General features: G+C 40.5%; 1 long non-coding RNA gene and 1 pseudogene across 1 annotated transcript; one reads left to right on the forward strand and one right to left on the reverse strand.

Moving 5' to 3' along the window:
• Positions 1 to 5279: 5279 nt before the first annotated feature.
• On the forward strand, positions 5280 to 5537 carry LOC137221077 (protein kish-A pseudogene; annotated as a pseudogene).
• A 3987-nt stretch (positions 5538 to 9524) lies between these two features.
• Positions 9525 to 12750, reverse strand: LOC137220938 (uncharacterized). Its single transcript, XR_010941843.1, has 2 exons — positions 12465 to 12750; positions 9525 to 9823 (listed from the first exon to the last, which is right to left on the reverse strand). It is a non-coding gene; the product is annotated as an uncharacterized lncRNA (long non-coding RNA).
• Positions 12751 to 24498: the final 11748 nt, after the last annotated feature.

Genomic DNA, 24498 nt, shown 5'->3' on the forward strand with positions numbered 1-24498 from the left:
TTCTGCTTTGCAAATAAGTTAATTTGTACCATTTTTCTAGATTCCACATCAATAGATTTTTTTTTAGACAGCTGTTTCCCCCACTCTACTCTGAGTTCTTTGAAAGACACATAAACAAGAAGAGAAGAAAAGAAGGTGGCATTTGAGCTGGGGGTAACCCAGAGGTTATCCCCGGAACCTATGAATATGTTATCTTATATAGTAAAAGGGACTTTGCAGATACGATTAAGCCTTGAGATCGGGAAGTGAGCCTGGATTATCCAGGTGTGCCCAATGTCACCACAAGTTCTTATCAGAGGGAGGCAGGACGGTCAGAGAAAGAGATGTGATGATAGAAGCAGAGGCCGTAGTCAGAGAGAGATACGAGATGTCGCGCTGCTGGCTTTGAAGATGGAGAAGGGACCATGAAGCAAGGAATGCGGTGGCTCCTTGAAGCTGGAAAAAGCAAGGAAATGGATTCTCACCCTGGACTCTCCGGAAGGAGCACAGTGCCACCGACACCTTGATTTTAGCCTATTGAGGCCCCTTTCAGACTCTGACCTTCAGAACTATAAGAATATGAACTTCCGTAGTGTTAAGGCACAGAGTTGGTGGTCATTTTTCACAGCAGCCACAGGGAACTCACACGGGCCCTCCTCTTCGCCGTAGTGGTTGGGGTTCCGTTTTCTCACTAGCCCCTGCATCTCTCCCCATCTCACCTCTCTCTTCATAGATCTGACTCCCTTCTCTCACAGAGCACCTGACATCTGCTTTTACTGATGCGCAAGGAACTTCACACGTTTCAACAGTCCTACCGAAGTTATATACCAGAACCCATCAAGAGATTTTTTTTTTAACAAAAGGACCATCATGCACTTCCAGAAATGAATTGTGTCACCCCACTTGAAAGCCAAGGACCACTGTCACGATCATGAGCCCCACTATGGCAGAAGTGGGGGGATGCCCGTGGGTGTGTTGTAAAATAGAAAATGAGGACTTCCCCGGCAGTCCAGTGGTTAAGACTCCATGCTTCCACTGCAGGGGGCACAGGTTTGGTCTCTGATCAGGGAACTAAGATCCTACATGACACTCAGCCAAAAAATAATTATAATAATAAAGTAGAAAATGAGACTGCAACCAGGTTATGCAGAGCTAAAATGCTAGGCTAAGAACTGAGTATTTGTTGCCTAGGCAAGAGGGAGCCATTGAAGGTGTTAGAGTGAGGAGGGCCCCGATTGGATTTATAGTTTTACAAGGAACCTTCTACATCATTCTCCCTAACCCCAGGACTAGATCAAAATTCTCTCCTCTTGTGCCTATATTATTACTGGTACTTTCCTTCATAGTACTGTTTACAATTAAACAGCTATACACGGAAATATTTGCTAACTGTCTATCAAGGCCAGGCTGGCCTTGTTTTCTTCAGGCATTAGAGTGTCTACAGTATCGCATGGGAATGAGTGTAATAATGACAGAGAAGAAAGGAGAAGTACTTGTGAAAGGAAAGAAGGAAGTAAGGCTCGACATCCTTAGTCATCAAAGAAATGCAAATCAAGACCATCATGAGATACCATCGCACCCCCCCTAGGATGGCTATATTCGAAAAAAACGGACAATAAAAAGTGCTGTCAAGGATGGAGACAAATTGGAACAGTGGTGGTTAATTTTATGTGTCAACCTGACCAGATGTGTCAACATCTTGATGGGATGTTCAGATATCTGGCTAGGCAATATTGCTGGGTGTTTCTGGAAGAAACTATCATTTGAATCGGCAGACAGAGTGGAGAGTGCTGCCCTCCCCAATATGGGCTAGTTCTCAGGCCTTTGGACTTGGACCGGAATTACACCAACAACTTTCCTAGAACTCCAGCTTGCAGATGGCAGGTCATGGGGCAAATTCACATGAGCAAATTCTTCATAAGTCTGTCTACATATGCACCTGTTACTGGTTCTGTTTCTCTGGAGCACCCCAACTAATACAGGAACCCTCATACATTTCTGGTGGGATACTAAAATGGTGTAGCATCTGTGGAAAATGGTCCTGCAGTGCCTCAGAAGTTAAACATAGAGTTACTACGTGATGCAGCAATTCCACTCCCGGCTATGTACCCAAGAGAAATGAAAACTTAGGTCCATACAAACACTTGGACACAAATGTCCACCCCAACATTATTAACAATAGCCCCAAATTGAAATGACCCAAATGTCTGTCAATGAATGATAAACAAAATGTGATACATCAATATGATGGAAGATCATCTGGCAGTTAAAGGAATGAAGTACTGACACATGTTACCACATTAATGAATCTTGAAAATACAATGCTAAGAGAAAGAAGTCAGATACAAAATCAGATACACGATTCCATTTTTGTGAAATGTCCCCAACAGATAAATCCATAGAGACAGAAAGTGGATTAGCGGTTGTATTAGTCCGAGTTCTCCAAACAGAATCAATAGGATGTACAAAAATATATATAGAGAGATTTGTTATAAGGAATTGGCTTACACGATTACAGAGCTGAACAAGCCCCCAAACCTGCAGTTGGCCAGCTGGAGACCCAGGAGAGATGATAGTGTAGTTCAGTCCAAAGGTCCACAGGCTCCAGCCAATGGGGGGAGCTGATATTTCAGTTTGAGTATGAAGACAGAAATAACCAATGTTTCAGTTTGAGTATGAAGAAAGGAAATAAAAATAAAAACAAATGCAAGAGGACTTCCCTGGTGGCACAGTGATTAAGAATCTGCCTGCCAGTGCAGGGGACACGGGTTCGAGCCCTGGTCCAGGAAGATCCCACATGCCGTGGAGCAACAAAGCCCATGTGCCACAACGACTGAGCCTGCGCTCTAGAGCCCGTGAGCCACAACTACTGAGCCCGCGTGCCACAACTACTGAAGCCTGCATGCCTAGAGCCCGTGCTCCGCAACAAGAGAAGCCACCACAATGAGAAGCCCGCGCACCACAACAAAGAGTAACCCCCACTTGCAGCAACTAGAGAAATCCGCGTGCAGCAATGAAGACCCCATGCAGCTAAAAATAAAATAAATAAATTTTAAAAAATAAAATAAATGCAAGAAAAAAACCCAATATCCCAACTCCAAGGAGTCAGGCAGGAGGAGTTTCCTCTTAATCAGCTTTTATTTTTCTCTCTTCAGGCCTTCAACTGATTAGATGAGGCCCACCCACATTAGTGAGGGCAATCTGCTTTACTCAGTTCACTGATTCAGATGTCAACATCATCCAGAAACACCCTCGCAGACATACCTACAATAATGTTTGGCCAAATATCCAGGCACTCTGTGGGCCATCAAGTTAACACATAAAAGTAACCAGCACAGTGGTTGTCTAGGGCTGAGGGAGGGGGTACCGGGGACTAACTGCTGATGGGTACAGGGTTTTGGGGGTGGGGGATGATTGTGTTCTAAAATTTATTATGCTAATAGATGCACAGTTCTGTGAATGTACTAAAAGGCAGTGAATTATACACTTTAAATGGATGGATTTTTTGGTATGGTATGTGAGTTATACCTCAATAAAGCTGTCACAAAAATAAAAGAGGGGACAGAACACTGTAAATCAACGATACTCCAATAAAATTTTCAAAAAATAAAAAAGAATAAAATTCACAGAGCATGAAAAAATAAAGATAAATAAATAAAAACAAGCATAAAGGGTGCTGCCATATGCTATAGGCATGATGTTTCAGAAGTGCGGGTTCTGAAAATTACCTACCATATACAAGTTTCCATTTTTCAGGAATCAAAAACCCAGTTTAAAAAAAATAAAATAAAAACCCAGTTTTTATTTCGCCCTTTCTTTCCTCTTTTTCCTCAGCTTTTGAGAATTTCACCACAGCAAGGGAGTTGAAAGGAGGCAGAGAAATTAGGGAGGAAGATAAAACAAAAATTGGACTCTTTTGCTGTTTGCTAGCCTCTTCTATTACTGTTTCATTTTATAGTGTTCCCTATTGGGAAATATCGAAGCAATTTTGTTTAATAAATTTATTTATTTTTGGCTGCATTGGGTCTTCGTTTCTGCGTGGGCTTTCTCTAGCTGCGGCGAATGGGGGCAACTCTTCATTGTGGTGCGTGGGCTTCTCATTGTCGTGCCTTCTCTTGCTGTGGAGCACAGGCTCTAGGCACGCGGGCGTCCGTAGTTGTGGCTCGCGGGCTCTAGAGCACAGGCTCAGTAGTTGCGGCACACTTGCTTCGTTGCTCAGCGGCATGTGGGAACTTCCCGGACCAGGGCTTGAACCCGTGTCCCCTGCACTGGCAGGCGGATTCTTAACCATTGCACCACCAGGGAAGTCCCTGAAGCAATTTTTACTCCAATGAAAATCCCTCTATCTCTGGTCTCAGTTTTTACTATATAAAAGGACTGGACCACATGACCTCCAGCTTTAGGCGTCAATGACTCTGGACCTGGCCGGGGAGAGAGGAATCACCACAAATTCCAGTGATTTACACACAAAGTATAGCTTACTGTAATAAAGTTAATTTTAGAGCATGGTCTAAAAAATTGTTCTTTATCCATCAACCTCATCCTGTAATGAGGTATTCCAAATATATGCTTTTAGTGAAAATAAAATCATCTAGAAATTACAAAGGGAACTTCTGGATTATGAGAAATGTCTATGGAGTTAAGAAATCGCTCTTAATTCAAGTGTAATGGGAAAATAAATAAATAAATACATTATTAATTTAAAAAAGAGGGAAGGAAGGAAGGAAAGAAGAAAAAGAGATTAAAGCAGGGAAGTATGTAAATAATGAACAAAGCGTTTGCTCGCCACCCATTTCTACAAGTATGAAGCCGTAACCTACCGCAGTTGCTGACCAAGTGTACACCCTGAGAGGAATTCAGGATGGAGAACAGGGTGAGACACTCCATGCTTTGGACAAGCAGGCCTTAGATATTTAGATATATATCTCAGGAAGCATTTAAATGATTCCAGATTCTTGCATCTTCCCATACACAGAAGAGCACTAAATGCATTAACTTGAGATATTTGTTCTTTGTGACTAGCAGTAATCTTTTACCAAGATGTATACTTGACCGAATGTATTCCCTAGCCAAAAATCACGTATAAACTGGCATTCCCCCCTGCCTCTTCAGAGCATTTTCCTCAGAGCTAACTGAGTAGCTGTCTCCTGGGGCTATAGTCCTCAGTAAGACCCCGAAGAAAATTTAAACTCACAACTCTTAGGTGGTGTGTCTTCCTTTAAGTCGGAAAAGCCCACGCAAGAGAAATAGAGCATGAAGAAGCAATGGAAGGATGTGGCTGAGGCTCTGCCGGCCTCACTATGTCTGCCGTTTTCAATGTTTAGAGTCTGTTGACTGTAGTCTTGCTGCTTATATGTGCCTGTGCTTGTATCCGATTCTTGGCATCCAGTCTCCTGGACAGAAATAAAACTGGGTTGTTGGGTATATTTTGGAAGTGTGCCAGAATCGGTGAACAGAAGAAGCCTTATGTTTCCGGATGCTGTATTGTGATGGCTTTCAGCATCCTCTTCGTACAGGAGCTTGGAAAAATGCCAGAATTCAGTGGCCATCAGATTTAAATAAGAAGCAAAAAAGGAGTTATCTGCAGAAAAGAATGGAAAGAATGGTTAACCCTTTTATCTCTGAACATTGAATGAGATAAAGTTCTAGCTGCTGTTCTCTGTCTTTGTTATTGGACCAATGTTCTATATAAATAATTAGGGGGACTTCCCTGGAGGTTCAGTGGTTAAGACTCCATGCTCCCACTGCAGGAGGCATGGGTTCTATCCCTGGTCAGGGAACTAAGATTCCGCATGCGGAGCTGCGCAGCCAGAAAAAAACAAAAACAAAAACCAATGACAACTATGTAAATAATTAGGAGGTAACCATTTAATAATCAGAGTGGAAATATGTCTGTAGCAATCAACCCCAGTCCTGTACTACAATATTACATTCTGCATATGTCATTCTGTTGTATCAGGTACCAGTTTTTAGTGAGGTATCTTTAAGACACATGGTAGAAAACAAAATTGGTCAACTGCTCAAGTTCCTTTCACTGTGATTTGGAAACAAGAAATCTTTATGGACTGAGACCTTTTTTGGACTAGCTTTTTTATTGAAAAAAGAAAGGTTCCGTTTGTGTTGGTAAGGCTTGCATTCATATTTAATAATGCTGGCTTTTCCACTGGCCACATCATTTTGAGCATTGACCAGAGTACCTCTACTTTTAGCCGACTGTCGTTTATTACAGGTGTTTAAACTATTTAAAATAAGCCTATGCATTTCTTAAGAAGGAAGATAAATGAGATGTGACTTGAAGGGTACTATTGAGAAGATGTTCCTATCTAATATGAAAGAATTCAGAATACCTGACTGGTGTTATCGTCTCTGAAACCTCCGGTTAGGTATGGATAAAAATGCCTTAAGCATGAATTTGAGCAGCTGTCGTCCTCTGAATAAGGCTACGTGCTTAGGTCTCTACGTGTTAATTACCCCAAAATGCAAAGGGTGTTTTTGTTTTTTAATACAGCACTTTAAATCTAGTTTATGTTTTGTCTGTCAACTTGAACTGGAATCTTGTGTAACTTAGTAAGTGATGATAAAGAGTTTTCATATGTACTTACCATATGCCATGGCATACATCTCTTTGAGCTTTGATGATAAAGGAAGACCTTCAGTAATTTTCATCGAGGTAAGAGGAACATGGGAAATGTGACATAAAGTTTGTAGCAGAACAGTTATTACACATGTATGGTTAAGTTTCTTAAGGTTCAACCAGAATTCAGTTAAAATTACAAAGCTAAGGAGAACTTCTTAGCTAAAAAGTGCCCTTGACAGGGACTTCCCTGCTGGTCCAGTGGCTAAGACTCTGCACTCCGACTGCAGGAGGCCAAGGTTCAATCCCTGGTCAGGGAACCCACATGCTGCAACTAAAACTAGACTAAACCCACATGCTGCAACTACAGCCCACATGCTGCAACTAAAAATCCCACACAGGGCAACAAAGATCCTGCATACCACAACTAAGATCTGGTGCAGCCAATTAAAGAAATATTTTTTTAAAATTAACCATTAGAGATAGTATTGATTAGATGTTGTTGTCAGCTATTAATTCCCCATAAAGATAAAAAGAATAAAGCTTTTTTTTTTTTAAGAAAGAAAAAAAGAAGCAATGGGCAGAATAGCTCTCTTCAGAGAGATTTAGAACTTAGGACCTTGAGGGAAATGGTCCCCAGCCTGAAATTCTCATGAAACTCCACAACTTCTGAAAGCTGTCCTGTGAATGACTCCACTGGCCCGCTTCCTCCTGGAATGATGTCATTACCCTCCTGTCCCAGTTCCCTTTTTTCTCTCAGCCCTTGCCCTTTCAGCCCACACCTTGAGCCTGGCTCAAATATTTACTGAAGTACTACTGTGGAAAAATGTTACATGCCTTATGATAATAACAGCAAAACTTATACAGCGTTACGCTGGTGTTTAACATTTTACGTACATTATTACCGTCTTTAACACTTACAACAATCCAGTGATGTATGTACTTGTGTTGTCACTGCCATTTTGCAGATAGCAAACTGTGGCACAGAGAAGTTAAGTAACTTGCCAGAAATCACACAGCTAGGAAGAGGCAGAGCTGGGATTCAAACTCAGGCAGTCTGGCTCTATGGTGCATACCCCACTGCTTACAACAACTTAGTTATCCTGATGCCCTTATTTTCCCATTATACAGACAAGGAAACAGGCTCAGAGAGGTTTAAAGATTTGTCCACAGTCACCAGCTAGTAACCGACAGTGTCAGGATTTGAACCCAAATTATCTGACTCTGTGTTTCATGATTTTAACATTCTCTGCATGTTCTTTTGATGATAATAAAATAAAAGCCTGAAAGTTTGTTAATCTGAGCAAGAAAACATATATGTCTTTAAAATTCACCATATACATGACTCAAAGACCATGCTGGCATAGGTATATAAACTGTATTTCCTGTAAACCTCTCCAGCCCTTGAAACCAAATGAAATCATTTGAAGAAAAATAACTCAAATTTCCCCAGTTGGGGTAACCACATCCCTCAGTATGATGCAAGATCCCAGAGAGTCTCCACACTCTGCATTTCTGTGAACGTGTATGGGATGCACCTATGAACGGGGTCCCTTTCTTGGTGAACCCAGAAATGTGCAGAGGCACAGCGCTGGAGGAGTTAAAATCTGTGAGACTTAAAACTACTGGAAGTTGGGATTTCCCCCAACATGGCATTCTAAGAGAGGTTAGCAGGGTGGTTCGGTCTTCGAAAAACTGATCTATGAATTCTTCCTCATATTCCATCTGTTCCCATGGGGGTCACACAAGACCCAGAGAAAGCAAAAATCCATGCTGGCATATCTGGGGCAGACTCTCCTCTTCTCTCCCCTTATCACAGGATGATATTACAGTCGCATTGCTCTTTCCTCCCTTACCACTCTGTGTTGTAAGGACTGTTCATTGTCGTTATGCAAATAGACCCAGAGAGGTTGGGCCCACCCACCCGCTCCCCGAAAGTAGGCAAGTTCAGACATGCCCGTGCTTTCTTTAGACTGACATGCCATGTGAACTCTCAGGCTCAAATACGTGCTGAAAACAGACAGAAAACTTGCACATTCTCTCCTCGTGTGCAAACAGACTTTTAGAAGTCTGGGAATCTCTGGGAGATTCCCAGCACTATCGTATTGAATGTTTGCCTAATATATATATATATATTACTAAATTTGTCAGCAAGAAAAATAGAATGATGGCTAACTTTGTCTAATGTTTTATGAAATTTTCCTGAGTAATGTAAACATAGCTGTTGAGAATGAGCAAACTGAATAAATGTGACATGAAATTTATAAATAAACTTTTCAACAAGGATGATGTTTTATAAAATAGGCCTAATTTAAAACAGTTTCCAAAATCTTTTTGGTAACTTTAAAGTGCTACTAAGTTAAGTTAAATGATGGTTATTCATTGACTATCCAGATCATTTCCAAATGAGATAATGTGGGAGTTCCCTGGCGGTCCAGTGGTTAGGACTCTTCACTTTCACTGCCAAGGGCCTGGGTTCAATCCCTGGTCGGGGAGCTGAGATCCCACAAGCCACGTGGTACAGCCAAAAAATAAAATAAAAATAAATAAAAGTTTTAAAAAACAAATAAGGTAATGTACTAAAATATTAATTGCTAAATTTAAGTTTACCTGCTTTGGGCTTCCCATCCGAACTAAAGATTTTGGAGGTCTTTTCGTAAACACGTGTTGTGCCACATTGAAAAACTGTACACTGAGGAAGCCTGTGCTTCTAGAAGTATGAAATAGTATATTCATAAATTTGTTAATCTACAGAATGGTTGGTATATAACAGACAGTTCATAATTGCTTTCTTCCTAGTTTTCACTAGAAATTAAGGTTTATAAGAGTTAAGATTTTTAATTAATATATGGAATTAAAACTGCTAGAAATAATACCCCAAAGAAGGTAGAGAATTTTTCCTCCCCTACACCATATATGTCTGGCTAAGCACACAGACCATTACTCTGTCAAATAAAAAACAAAGCCAGACTTAGTAAGGAGAGACTTTATTCAGAAGGATTCTTCAAGGGAAAAGGGGAACATATTGAAATAGAGCAGGGGGACCTACTGCAGTGAAGAACACCCAGGTCCTGCACAAAGTCTTCCAAGTGTCTCAAGAGTTTTTCCAAAATATTTTCTTTTATAGGAATACTAGAAGGAACTGAGCTTTCTAGAATTAGGGAAAAGGGATGAAAAGAGGGTGTAATGAGATGGCAGATCAGAGGTCTTCCTGTTCTCAGGAGATGCTGTCTACTGGCTCAGGTGAGATTGTGGCCAAAGTTCAGGGACCTGCAGGAAGGAAAGGAGCTTAACTAACATTTGCTTTAAGAGCTTTTTCCAATTGATCACTGGGGACATGCAGTTCAGCTAATCACGTATGAGGCAAAAACGGGAACTTGAAGGGTCCACATCTGGCCTTGTTACAGATAAACAAAGGGGACATCTGTGGGTCTTATCTAAGTCATGTGAGAAAGGGTGGTCCTTGCAGTTAGTAGTTTTCCATAACACAAAGGGTAAGAGGATTTTCTAACCTTCAGATACAATTCAATACTGCCAACTCATAGCATTGAATAGTTAAGGAGCCTTCAAGAACCTTCAAATTGTGTGTCTTATTGTGCCCTTTGATTTATTCATTCTACGAATATTTAATGAAAACCTGCTATGCACTACTGTGTATCTTCTGAGGATACAGTGTGAACCATATCCCATAATGTTCCCCGCGGTATCAGCATCAGTCAGATGAGCCAGAAAACAAATAGCACGTTCACGGTGTTCAGAAAAGAGACCCTGTTCAACAGTGTGGACAGTGTTAAGGGAACCCACCAGGAAGCGTATGAGTCCATAGGGCTAGGGGAAGAAGCAATTACTAGAACCCAGTTTTGCTCTAGTTGTAGCAAAGGGCTACAGGAGACGACGTGTGGCCTTCAGTGAAGAGTTCAAGTGTGATTTTCAAAAAGTGAAAGCCAGGATGGTCCTACTAACATAAAATGAACACATATTGAAGATTTTGTTCCATTCATTCATTCATGAAGGAACAGGCGAAATGGTAAGGCAGGTTCAAATTCAAGGACATACTTTATACAGTCAGTCAAAGAAATCCTAAAATGAATTCTCTAATAGGTACAAAAGTGACTAATGCTTATACATGAATATCTGTAGAAGTATTATTCATAAGAGCCAAAAAGTGGAAACAACCCAAGTGTCCATTAATTGATGAAAGGAGAAACAATATGTGCTACATCCATACAAGGGGATATCATTCAGGCATAAAAAGGAATGAAACACTACAGTCACTACAACATGGATGAAGCTTGACAACATGATGCTCAGTGAGAGAAGCCAGACACAAAAGACCACATATTGTATGAGTCCATTTATATGAAATGTCCGGAAGAGGCAAATCTATATGGACAAAAAGTAGATTTGTGGTTCCCAGTAGGTGGGAAGAGAGAGAATAGGGAAGTGACAGCTAAAGGTCACAGGGTTTTCTATGGAGAGGTGATGGATAAGTAGTTACACAACTATGTATTTTCATATTACAAACACTGCCGGAGAGGAAGGAATGCATAGGCAAAGCACAGAGGAGTTTTAGGGAAATGAAACTATTCTGCACGATACTGTAATGGTGTGTATGTGTTACTCTATACCATTTGTACAACACTGGAGTCCAGCTATGGGGAATGTCATTAGTGGAGGTGGCTGTGCATGTGTGAGGGCCAGGAGTATATGGAAACTCTCCACTTTCTGCTCAGTTTTGCTGTGAACCTAAAACTGCTCTAAAAATATAAAGTCTATTTTTTTAGGTGGGAATATAAATTGGTACAGCCACTATGGAGAATGGTATGGAGGTTCCTGGAAAAACTAAAAATAGAGCTACCATATGATCCAGCAATCCCACTCCTAGGCGTATATCTGCAGAAAACCATAGTTCAAAAAGATACATGCACCCCAATGTTCATTGCAGCACTATTTACAATAGCCAGGACATGGAAACAACCTAAATGTCCATCAACAGATGAATGGATAAAGAAGATGTGGTATATATATATTTATATATGATATTACTTTTTATATATATATAATATTACTCAGCCATAAAAAGGAACAAACTAATGCCATTTGCAGCAACATGGATGGACCTAGACATTGTCAGACTGAGTGAAGTAAGACAGAGAAAGACAAATATCATATGATATCACTTATATGTGGAATCTAAAAAAAATGGTACAAATGAACCTATTTACAAAACAGAATCACAGATGTAGAAAACAAACTTATGGTTACCAAGGGGGATGGGGGGAGGGATAAATGGGGAGATTGGGATTGACATATACACACTACTATATATAATAAAATAGATAACTAATAAGAACTTACTGTACAGCTCAGGGAAGTCTATTGAGTATTCTGTAATGACCTAGATGGGAGAAGAATCTAAAAAAGAATGGATATATGTATATGTATGTATACATATGTATATGTATAACTGACTCCCCTTGCTGTACAGCAGAAATTAACACCACATAATAAATCAACTATACCCCAATAAAAATTAATTTTAAAAAATATTTAGTCAAGGGGCTTCCCTGGTGGCGCAGTGGTTGAGAGTCCGCCTGCCGGTGCTGGGGACGTGGGTTCGTGCCCCAGTCCAGGAAGATCCCACATGCCGCGGAGCGGCTGGGCCCGTGAGCCATGGCCGCTGAGCCTGCGCGTCCGGAGCCTGTGCTCCGCCACGGGAGAGGCCACAGCAGTGAGAGGCCCGCGTACCGCAAAAAAAAAAAAGAATTTAGTCAAAAAAGTCTATTTAAAAAAAAAGTACACCTAAAAAGCATGAATTTTACTCTATGTCAATTAAAGCTCAATCCGTGATTTTAAAGATGCATTTTTCTAGATGATTAGATAGATTTTGAATAAGCTTGTCAAGATATACCTCTGAGATCTCTCTAAAGAATCTGCCATTCAGCTTCAAGAAATGCAGTTCCCTGAGAGCTTCCAGCTGTCGACGCCTTCAGGATCTGCCCCAGATGTCATTCTTCCTTGGCAGCCCAGCCATGATGATACAGCAACAGCACTAGGTCTTCTGACCAAGGTGGCACTCCTTAGTAAGTCATCTTCACTTCCAAGTTCTACATTGGCTCGGCTGGAACTTGGTCAGTTCCGGATTGCAGTCTGAGGTTCTGTCTGCCCAAACCTGCTTCCTTCTCATGTACATTTGTGAGTCATTCTCTCTCAATAATGATCCTGACTCAGTCGCAGCCTCCACTTCCTAGGGAACCCCACTGACACACATGTGAAGCAATGATACTGAGAGGACATTACAGCCATGTATCTGCTTTTTTCCCAAGTTTTAGATAAAATGTTCTTAACATAAGGTGACCTGGCAGAAAGGGAGATAAGGGGAATCAATGCCCAGCCCACAGTAACCTCATGGTTGGCCAGGTGTCACTCTCAGCTTGAAGATGTTCTCAGGATTTTTTCCACATGACCCCCTTCATCTTCAAAGCCAACCAGGACAGGCTGAATCCTTCTCAAGTGCTGAATCTCTCTGGCTTCCGACTTTCTCCATCTCTGACTTCTAGATCTAGATTTAAAGTCCGTAGATGCCTAGGGACTTCCCTGGTGGTCCAGTGGTTAAGAATCCATCTTGCAGTGCAGGGAACACGGGTTCAATCCCTGGTCAGGGAACTAAGATCCCACATGCCGTGGGGCAACTAAGCCCACATGCCGCAACTACTGAGCCCCACCTGCTCTGGAGCCTGCACGTCACAACTACAGAAGCCCGCGCACCACAACTGGGACCCAAAGCAGCCAAATAAATAAATAAGTAAAAATTAAAAAAAAAATAAAGATGCATCTAGAAGGTGGTTCCTAGAGAAGGAGATACATGATGATTTAGAACATGCTCGACATCCATGTAATAAAGGAGTGTCCAGGTGCCAAAACGAATGGGTCACCTCAAGCTGTTTGCCTAGAACCTCACAATTAAATGACATTTCTGAAATGGAGTCCTTGACACAGATTTCATTAAACCAAAGAAAAACACATTGGGACACCATGGAATGGTATCTTATGGAGAGAGTGAGAAATCTCCACCAGAGACACACCATCCAGGCTCGGAACAGATGTCAAACGGCTCCTCTTTTAGCTACATAGAAAGCTGGTCACCTTTAGATAGTCAAAGAGCAAGATACCTATTTTGCAATCAGTGACGCTGATTTTCAGATTATTTATTTTAAATTCCTATAAAGATCAACCTTTTGTACGAAAAATGTGTGTATAAAAATTATATGTTCTCCGGAGACTTCCATGGTAGTGCAGTGGTTAAGAATCTGCCTGCCAATGCAGGGGACACGGGTTCAATCCCTGGTCCAGGAAGATCCCACATGCTGTGGAGCAACAAAGCAACAAACATAGCCACGACTACTGAGCCCGCACTCTAGAGCCCGCGAGCCACAACTACTGAGCCCACGAGCCACAACTACTGATGCCCACGTGCCTAGAGCCCATGCTCCGCAACAAGAGAAGCCACCGCAATGAGAAGCCCGCGCACCACAACGAAGAGTAGCCCCCGCTTGCAGCAACTAGAGAAAGCCCGCACGCAGCAACGAAGACCCAATGCAGCCAAAAATAAACAAATAAAATAAATTTTTTAAAAGTTACGTGTTTTCCTTAATTCTGGTGCTTTGGGGCTTGTAAATGGCTTATTGTACGTTTCACAATAAAAAAATTTTTGAAGCTTTAGAAGGAAGGAAGGGAGGGAGGGAGGAAGGGAGAACTTGTGTGATTAGTTCAGGCCCCCTTGGACAATCTCTCTTTTGATTCACTCCAAGTCAACTGAGCAAAATCTGCAAAACCCCTTTTACCACATAATATAATCATGGGAGGGTGATATCCCAACATATGCACAGGAGAGGGAATTATACGAAGTCCAGGGTCATCAGGGGTGGTCTTAAAATTCCGCCTACCACATTCAGCAAATTGTCAAAATACATATTCCTGAGTCTCACACCCAGAAATTCCAAATCAATAGGTCAGGTCTCAGGTGACCCCCAAGTCTCTGTGTTATTTAAAGCTCTCCAGATTTTTCTTGTAGTTAGCCAGGCATAGAAACTCCCTCATGGTTGTGTCTTTTAAGCCTGGAATAGTTATAACATGTGTTCAATTTTTAGCAGAAGATCTGAATCAGGGGATGGGGCACGAGGTAATAAGAGAAAAAGAAACAAATGGACAGAATATATTATGAGAAAGAGAGTTAGGGGGAACCACTCAAAAGGAAAAAAGAGAGATGCAGGAAAGTAATGAAAAAGGAAAACTGTCATTGCAGAGAATTTTTAGATTTTCACCGTTTCTAAGTCACCCCCAGAAAGTTCAAGCTACCCAGGGAAAGGGAAGATGTGAATGTAAAGCAGGAAGGATAGGAGATGAAAAGCGTTCTGGAGATGGGTGATGGTAATGGTTGTATAACAAGATGAATGAACTTAACACCGCTGGGCTGTACACTTTAAAATGGTTAAGATAATAAATATTATGCGTCTATTACCAGAATGAAACTTTTTTTATTAAATGAGAAGGGATGTCACAAATCATTCACGTGGTTGCATAAATATAGTAACATATGGGTGCCAACATTTCTTTAACTGACGTACAAATGTATGTATGTGTTTTCAAGTTTTTGTTTCTATTTTGGTCTCATAAAATTAATTTGGCTTAACCCTATCACCGATAATTCCACTTCTAGGTATTTCCCTGAAAGAAATGAACATGTGTTCGCAGACACTTGCTCAACGATTTTTGTAGCAGTTTTACTTATAATATGCAAAAATGGGAAACAACGCAAATGTCCATCACCTGGGGAGTGCGTAAACAGACTGCGCTCCATTCATATAATGAAATGTTATTTGACAGTTTTAAAAAAAAGAATGAACTACAGCTACACAGAACTTGGATGAAACTCAGAAACATTATTTTCAGTGACAGAAGCCAGACCAAAAAAAAAAAAAAATACACACTATATATCTCCACATTATCAGAAGTTCAAGAATAGACAATGTCGGGACTTCCCTGGCGGTCCAGTGGTTAGGACTCCACGCTTCCACTGCAGGGGTCCTGGGTTCAATCCCCGGTTGGGGAACTAAGACCCCATTTAAAAAAAAAAAAGACAATGTTTATGGATTGTAATAGATATCAGAACATTGATTACAACTGGGGATATTGACTTGGGAGGGGCACATAAGGAAATTTCTGGACTGATGGAAATGATCTAAATGGGGAAAGTGTTACCAAGGCTGTTGTCCCAGAATTACACCCTTGCCTCTTCCTCCAACGGAAACCAGTTGCTCTTGTCTAAGTTTCAAGAGGCAGCTGCAAATAGAGAAACAAGCACTGGTTAGAACCAGCTAGGCCCAAGATGTCAGAAGATTTGACTTCAAGATAGACCTTGAGCCTCCTATACGCTCACTGTGATACATTAGTATGCAAATGACACACCCACCAGCACCATGACAGTTGACAATTGTTATGACAACTGGAAAAGCCCATACAAGAACCGAAAAGGAGTTTAGGCTAGGACCTGGCACTGGTCCGGGTGACCAATTCGTTAACAAAAAGAATGTGGGTTACACAGGTAAAGGCATTTGTCAATGCTCTTTGAGCTTTACTTGTAATTATGTAAATTATATCTCAATTTTTAAGACCCTGTGATTTGGGTTTTGTAATTAAGAGAATTTATCTCACATGCACTAGCCAGTGCTCTCGAGTAGCAGTTAAAACATTTTTCTGCTAACAAATTGGAAGTCGAGCGGCCCCCAAAGCTATGCTCAGGCATGAGAAAGAGAATGGAGAATTCACAGAGAGAGAAATAATAAATGAAGGCCAGAAATCATAGGCAGCTGGGCTTGTAGAACACTAGAACTGCCTGTTAAAAGAACCAAAAGGAAAAGAAGAACCAACAGGAAAAAAAAAGAACCAGCAGGTAAAAAAGAAAAAACCCTTGTTATGAACTGAATGTGTGTCCTCCCTCCCCACCCCCCATTCATATATTGCAGGCTTAACCCCCATCATGATGGCATTGGAGTTGGGGCTAAAAGGGAAGTGTGATATTGTGATATTGTTGGGGGAGACACTGACCAAAACCACCCACCCTGGCCAGCCAAGATAGTAGCCACTTGCCTGAGTTATCTTACCACAGGAGGTCCTGGTAAGGAACGTGGAACTAACAAGCTACCACTAACTGGAAGAATTCAAGAAAGGTCAAAAGGAGAGAGGATACAGACACCAGTCCATATGTCCTACAAAACTCCCAGAATCCTCGCTGGAATCCATCTTGGCGGAGCGATGCACGCACCACCAGGAAAGACCCTGAGTCAGAGTGATTGGCCAGAGACAACCTGGAAACTAACCCCGTCATCATCAAACCCGAGACTGCGAGCCATGTGGCAGAGCAGTCCTCCTGGGTTCCCTTACCCTGCTGCTCTCCCCCCCGGGGCGCACCTAACCCAATAAGGTCTCTTGCTTTGTCGGCACGTGTGTGTCCTTGGACAATTCATTTCCAAGCGTTAGACAAGAGCCCGCTCTCGGGCCCTGGAAGGTGTCCCCTTCCTGCAACAAATGGCGACTCTGGTGGGGCCCCTTCTTCACTACGACAAACATCCTGACCACTCAGAGTACCTGGGGACCAGCTCGCCCGCCAACGGACCAGACCCAGTGGCCGCAACCGGGACCCTTTGTCCCCCTGGTCTCCTCCTGACGTGGACGACTGACCAGAGTGCCCCAACCAAGTAAGGAGCAAGAGACTTTATTGACTCTCTTTCCCTTTCCCTCTCCCTTTCCTCTTTTCAACCCCTCCTATCCTACCCTTTGTTTCTTCTGTCCTGCTGGATGCTGGAGTCTGGTTGGAGGGCCTCAGCCTGACCTGAGAGTCAGAGCCTGATCACCTCGTCGGCAAAGAACTAATTCTGATCTGGTATCTGGTACCGTATCTCGTATCTAGTTTCTGGTTTCTGGTTTCTGGTAGGGCTGAGTTCCTATCCTCCTTTCCTAGAAGCCCAGGGGACAGTTCTGTAATGCCTGGGCATCTGCAGGTGGCAGGAGACGTTCGTAAGCCCACCCCTACGTCCCCCATCCTTCCCCTCCTCTTTCAACTTGGCCTCCTTTCCTCCCTTAGAAATCTTTGAAGACCCAAGATAGCTCCATTTACTCTGTTTGTTAGTACTTGGTTGTATCTCTGTAGGAGGTTTTTTTGAGAGATTGCAATCTTGTATTTAAGCGAGTGTCTGATTAGGACGGCCATGCCTGTGTGTTTTATTCTTTGTGTTCTGTGTTGTGATTTGTGTTGGCCATTCTGCCTTGTGAAATGAAAAACTCTGGTTCTGTTCCACCGTGGAGCCCTCTTGAGCAAATTCTGTCTGACTGGAAAGATTCTAACTGTGAGCCCATAACTAAGAAAGAGATAATATTTTATTATAACATTGTGCAGCCACCATATCCTTTGGACTCCAGTGAAAATTGTTTTAGGAAAAACTCTTGAAAATTCCAAAACTGGTTCTTTTTTTTTTTTCATATACAGTTAGAAAAAGCAAGCTTGATAAAATGTCTTTTCAGAATTCTGACCCTGAGGGAACAAGTCCTTCTAGGAGAACTTGCTTTTCTCTCCCTGTGCCTTGAAACCAGGACTCTCAGGAACACTTATCTCATCTAGACCATCTCTAATTCCTGAAACTGAGGAAAAAACGGGAAGAAGCCTTTTAAATTTTTTCTTATTCCAACTGTTATTTCTTAGCTAGTGAGTTTTATATTGTGATATCTGATTCATGACTAAGTTTAGAAAATGAAGCTAGATCTCTCGTTGTGTCTGTCTGGGTAGATGTGTGTCTCAGTATGTGTCTTTGTCTTTGGATAATACTGCTGAGGTTAATTTGTAAATGAGCTCTATTTAATTGCCTTAAGGAAAAGTAAGCACTTACAAATCGAACAATTCTAAATACAAGAGAAATTAAGCTAAATGAATTTCAGGTTCACATGAACTGGAACATATTCAGCATTCAATTAAGACCTGGTATGAATGCTTGCTTGTTGATCTAATTAATATAGACATGTCTTTAGAGTCATCAACATTAAGTATAATACTTTCATTTTGCCTCAGTTTAACATAAGCTAAATAAAATCCTGTTACAAATTTGTCAGCAAGGAAAGTAACTCGATGTGAAGAAAATTTTAAGGAAAGAAAATTCAAATGAGATAAGAGCTTTAGGTGAACTTTTTAGGTATATTTATATTTTAGGAATGTCTATTTAAGAATAATCTCTCCAGATATTCGACAACTTGAAATTAGAGTTGTGCTAAAATAAGTTAAGTGATGAAACGTTTGTGGAAAGTGAACCCCGAGAAAAGAGTTTTGTGCGTGGTTAGGATTAACTAAGCTCAAATTTAATAGAATAATAATAAGTATAAATTTAATAGAGTAAATGAATTTTAAAAGCAAGCTGGTGTAAAACTTGAATTTGGCTTTAATCTTTGTTAAGAAGACAAGTTTTCTTAAAATGTTGAGCTGCCTCTGATAACAGATTTTAAGTTTCTTTACCTTTTAAGTGACCTGTTCTATATTTGCCTTTGAAATCTTTTACTGTCACTTTGGCTAAGTGAATAACTATTGTTTCACAGTGACCTATGATCCTATCTGACCGTTTTACACCCTTTTGATATTTTTTTGACAAAACTTCCCATATCAAATTGTAATGAAGTTTCTTTGACCTCTGCCTAACTTTGGGATGCTTCAAAGGGCCCCTGAAACAACCCAAAGGGAAATAATTAAACTAATTAAGTTCAATTGGTATGTTAAATTACGTGGGAAGTATTGTCAAATGAGTAATAAATCTTCTTAGGTTATATTGTATGGTAAATGTTAACTAATATAGATATTCTAGAAATTATATGGAATTTCTAAAAATCTGACATGTCCTGGTAAAATGTTATTAGTCATAATTCTAGTTATTATCTGAAAGTGTTGTATGTCACAGCAGTAAGGAAGTTTCTTTGTCAATTGCATTGTAGTCAGATTTTAAACATGCCTTCTTAAGTCTCTTGTCATTATAGACGGTTATAGTTTTAATCTGATGCCTTTACAAAAATGCTTCCTCTTCAAGATTTATAGAAAGGACTTTTGGATAAATACAACTTTCTGACTTTCAGACCATAATGCTGAATTGGGTAAGAAATTAAAGAATCTTAAAGGAAAAACCTGATGGCTGTAAGGCCAACTGGCCCGAGGCAGGGGAACACAATCAGATTCACAGGTTGCAAGAACGAAATTCTCCGGACCACCCAGTTCCAGAAACTGCCCTGGCGACATTCCGGACCACCCAGTTCCAGGAACTGACCTGGGGACTTTGAAACCAGCCCAGCCTTCCGGCCTTTCGAGGGGCAGGACTAACGGTCCCCCAGGATACCCGAAAAGACCACCAAATAAGGAATACCCTGCGCCCTCCCAGATTCACCACACCCCTTTCCCTTCCTCCCCTATAAAATCTTGCCCAACCCTCGCCCGGGCGCGACTTCGCCCGGGAGCGCTCCCTAATAAAGCTCACTTGAAGCTTTCCTCTATTTCGTGGTGCCGTTTGTTAAGATCCGACCTTACAATGGCTTCATGAAAAGTTATCAAAAAGGATTAATTACGTGGGACTGAGTGAACTGGTGAATATGGTTATAATTTTTATGGTTTCTATCTGAAATTTTACTGGTTTAAATCTGTGATTTCCAGATGTGATTTCCCTCAAACTAATTATGACTTACAGTAATTTGGTGAATTATACCTTTGTAAGCAGAATTGAAACATTTATCCTTTCTCTCTAACTGCTCCCTCCAGAGACTGGAAGCTCTTAATTTCCCAGCAACTTTATCAGATAAATTAGGAAATCTACCTTACTAACAGACACAGAAATCTCAAGGTATTTTGGGGACCTTGAAAAGCGAGGAATTCACCTAAATCTGTTAGACAAACTCTGTGATAAGCCCTTGGTGTGACTTTCCTAGCCCTGAGAGGTCTTTTGAAAGTTCAGTCTGAGACACCTTATAAAAATCTCAGCAAACAAAAAAGTCTGTATGATCAGTTACAGTTATATAAATCATCAGGCCAAGCTTATTGAGACCAGATTTATTTTGCAAACAAACTAGTCTTGATCTGGTTATATTTGGTAAAAATCAGGGTAATTTTAGAGAGAAAAAGATTCTGTTTCAGTGAACATTAAATTCCAGGTTTGTTAATGGAAGTCTGTATTTACTAAGACTCACCTCCCAAATAGTTCCTTGCTGATACATTATATTAATGTAAAGTTTAATTGAATTGTTAAAAGGACACTCTAAGTTTGTTTCTGAAGCTTATCTCAGTAATCTGTCTTTGAATGAAGATCAGATGCTTCACCACCTGCAACCAGGGATTATGGAAAAGACATAATTTAAAAGACTATCTCCAACCTGGATGGAAGGATCCTTATCAGGTACTCTTAACTAGGTTATGCACAGTGAAACTGAAGGGAATTGACTCTTGGATTAATTTCCACTCACAAAGGGCCTCTGCACTGGCCTGGCCTATAGAGAGGATGGCTGACCTCAAAATCACCTTAAAACAATGCTCAAACGGAGGAGAAACTACATTCACACCAAGACGAGAAGAAGACAATATCAGAAGTAGACAGTTTACATAAGATGCTGGACCTGACTCGTGTGATCATTGATAATGCTTTCTTGACTTCTTGGAACTTTGAATATGAGTTAAATGTTTTTCTATCATGGGCTCAATCCTATGCTAATTTTAAAAAGCAATCCACTAGAGAGCCTCATCCACCAGAGGGCAGACAGCGGAAGCAAGAAGAACTACAATCCTGCAGCCTGTGGAAGAAAAACCACATTCACAGAAAGATAGACAAGATGAAAAGGCAGAGGGCTATGTACCAGATGAAGGAACAAGATAAAACCCCAGAACAACAACTAAATGAAGCGGAGATAGGCAACCTTCCAGAAAAAGAATTCAGAATAATGATAGTGAAGATGATCCAGGACCTCGGGAAAAGAATAGTAATCAAACACATAGTAATCAAATTGGCAAAGATCGAGAAGATGCAAGAAATGTTTAACAAAGACCTAGAAGAATTAAAGAACAAACAAACAGAGATGAACAATACAATAACTGAAATGAAAACTACACTAGAAGGAATCAATAGCACAATAACTGAGGCAGAAGAACGGATAAGTGACCTGGAAGACAGAATGGTGGAATTCACTGCTGTGGAACAGAATAAAGAAAAAAGAACGAAAAGAAATTAAGACAGCCTAAGAGAACGCTGGGACAACATTAAATGCAACTTAGGTGTCCCAGAAGGAGAAGAGACAGAGAAAGGACCTGAGAAAATATTTGAAGAGATTATAGTTGAAAACTTCCCTAACATGGGAAAGGAAATAGCCACCCAAGTCCAGGAAGCGCAGAGAGTCCCATACAGGATAAACCCAAGGAGAACACACCGAGACACATAGTAATCAAATTGGCAAAAATTAAGACAAAAACAAATTATTGAAAGCAGCAAGGGGAAAAACAACAAATAACATACAAGGGAACTCCCATAAGGTTAACAGCTGATTTCTCAGCAGAAACTCTGCAAGCCAGAAAGGAGTGGGATGACATACTTTAAAGTGATGAAAGGGAAGAACCTACAACCAAGATTACTCTACCCGGCAAGGATCTCATTCAGATTAGATGGAGAAATCAAAAGCTTTACAGACAAGCGAAAGCTAAGAGAATTCAGCACCACCAAACCAGCTCTACAACAAACGCTAAAGGAACTTCTCTAAGTGGGAAACACAAGAGAAGAAAAGGACCTACAAAAACAAACCCAAAACAATTAAGAAAATGGTCATAGGGACATACATATCGATAATTACCTTAAACGTGAATGGATTAAATGCTCCAACCAAAAGGCACAGGCTTGCTGAATGGATACAAAAACAAGACCCATATATATGCTGTCTACAAGGGACTCACTTCAGACCTAGGGACACATACAGAGTGAAAGTGAGGGGATGGAAAAAGATATTCCATGCAAATGGAAATCAAAAGAAAGCTGGAGTAGCGATACTCATATCAGATAAAATAGACTTTAAAATAAAGAATGTTACAAGAGACAAGGAAGAACACTACATAATGATCAAGGGATCAATCCAAGAAGAAGATATAACAATTATAAATATATATGCACCCAACATAGGAGCACCTCAATACATAAGGCAACTACTAACAGTTATAAAAGAGGAAATCGACAGTAACACAATAATAATGGGGAACTTTAACACCTCACTTACACCAATGGACAGATCATCCAAAATGAAAATAAATAAGGAAACAGAAGCTTTAAATGACACAATAGACCAGATAGATTTAACTGATATTTATAGGACATTCCATCCAAAAACAGCAGATTACACTTTCTTCTCAAGTGCACACGGAACATTTTCCAGGATAGATCACATCTTGGGTCACAAATCAAGCCTCAGTAAATTTAAGAAAATTGATAATCATATCAAGCATCTTTTCTGACCACAATGCTATGAGATTAGAAATGAATTACAGGGAGAAAAACGTAAAAAACACAAACACATGGAGGCTAAACAATACGTTACTAAATAACCAAGAGATCACTGAAGAAATCAAAAAATACTTAGAGACAAATGACAATGAAAACACGACAATCCAAAACCTATGGGATGCAGCATAAGCAGTTCTAAGAGGGAAGTTTATAGCTATACAAGCCTACCTCAAGAAACAAGAAAAATCTCAAATAAACAATCTAACCTTACACCTAAAGGAACTAGAGAAAGAAGAACAAACAAAACCCAAAGTTAGCAGAAGGAAAGAAGTCATAAAGATCAGAACAGAAATAAATGAAATAGAAACAAAGAAAACAACAGCAAAGATCAAGAAAACTAAAAGCTGGTTCCTTAAGAAGATAAACAAAATTGATAAACCATTAGCCAGACTCATCAAGAAAAAGAGGGAGAGGACTCAAATCAATAAAATTAGAAATGAAAAAGGAGAAGTTACAACAGACACTGCAGAAATACAAAGCATCCTAAGAGACTACTACAAGCAACTCTATGCCAATAAAATGGACAACCTAGAAGAAATGGACAAATTCTTAGAAAGGTATAACCTTCCAAGACTAAACCAGGAAGAAATAGAAAATATGAACTGACCAATCACAAGCACTGAAATTGAAACTGTGATTAAAAATCTTCCAACAAACAAAATTCCAGGACCAGATGGCTTCACAGGCGAATTCTATCAAATATTTAGAGAAGAGCTAACACCCACCCTTCTCAAACTCTTCCAAAAAATTGCAGAGGAAGGAACACTCCCAAACTCATTCTATGAGGCTACCATCACCCTGATACCAAAACCAGACAAAGATACTACAAAAAAAGAAAATTACAGACCAATATCACTGATGAATATAGATGCAAAAATCCTCAACAAAATACTAGCAAACAGAATCCAACAGCACATTGAAAGGATCATACACCATGATCCAGTGGGATTTATCCCAGGGATCCAAGGGTTCTTCAATATACGCAAATCAATCAATGTGATTCACCGTATTATCAAACTGATGAATAAAAACCATATGCTCATCTCAATAGATGCAGAAAAAGCTTTTGACAAAACTCAACACCCATTTATGATAAAAACTCTCCAGAAAGTGGGCATAGAGGGAACCTACCTCAACATAATAAAGGCCATATACGACAAACCCACAGCAAAAAAGAAAAAAAAAAAATCAATCCAATTGTTGGGTCTATGGCCAATTACCTGTGTCTAGTACTTCTGGTTTACCTGAGTGGATTTCTCCACTCCAAGGCTCTCATCGGTTGGCCCTTAGGAAATTTATTTTAAAAGAAGAATTATAATTATGTTCAGGTCACTA

Source organism: Pseudorca crassidens, chromosome 3, assembly GCF_039906515.1.
Source record: "Pseudorca crassidens isolate mPseCra1 chromosome 3, mPseCra1.hap1, whole genome shotgun sequence".
Classification (NCBI taxonomy): Eukaryota; Metazoa; Chordata; class Mammalia; order Artiodactyla; family Delphinidae; genus Pseudorca; species Pseudorca crassidens.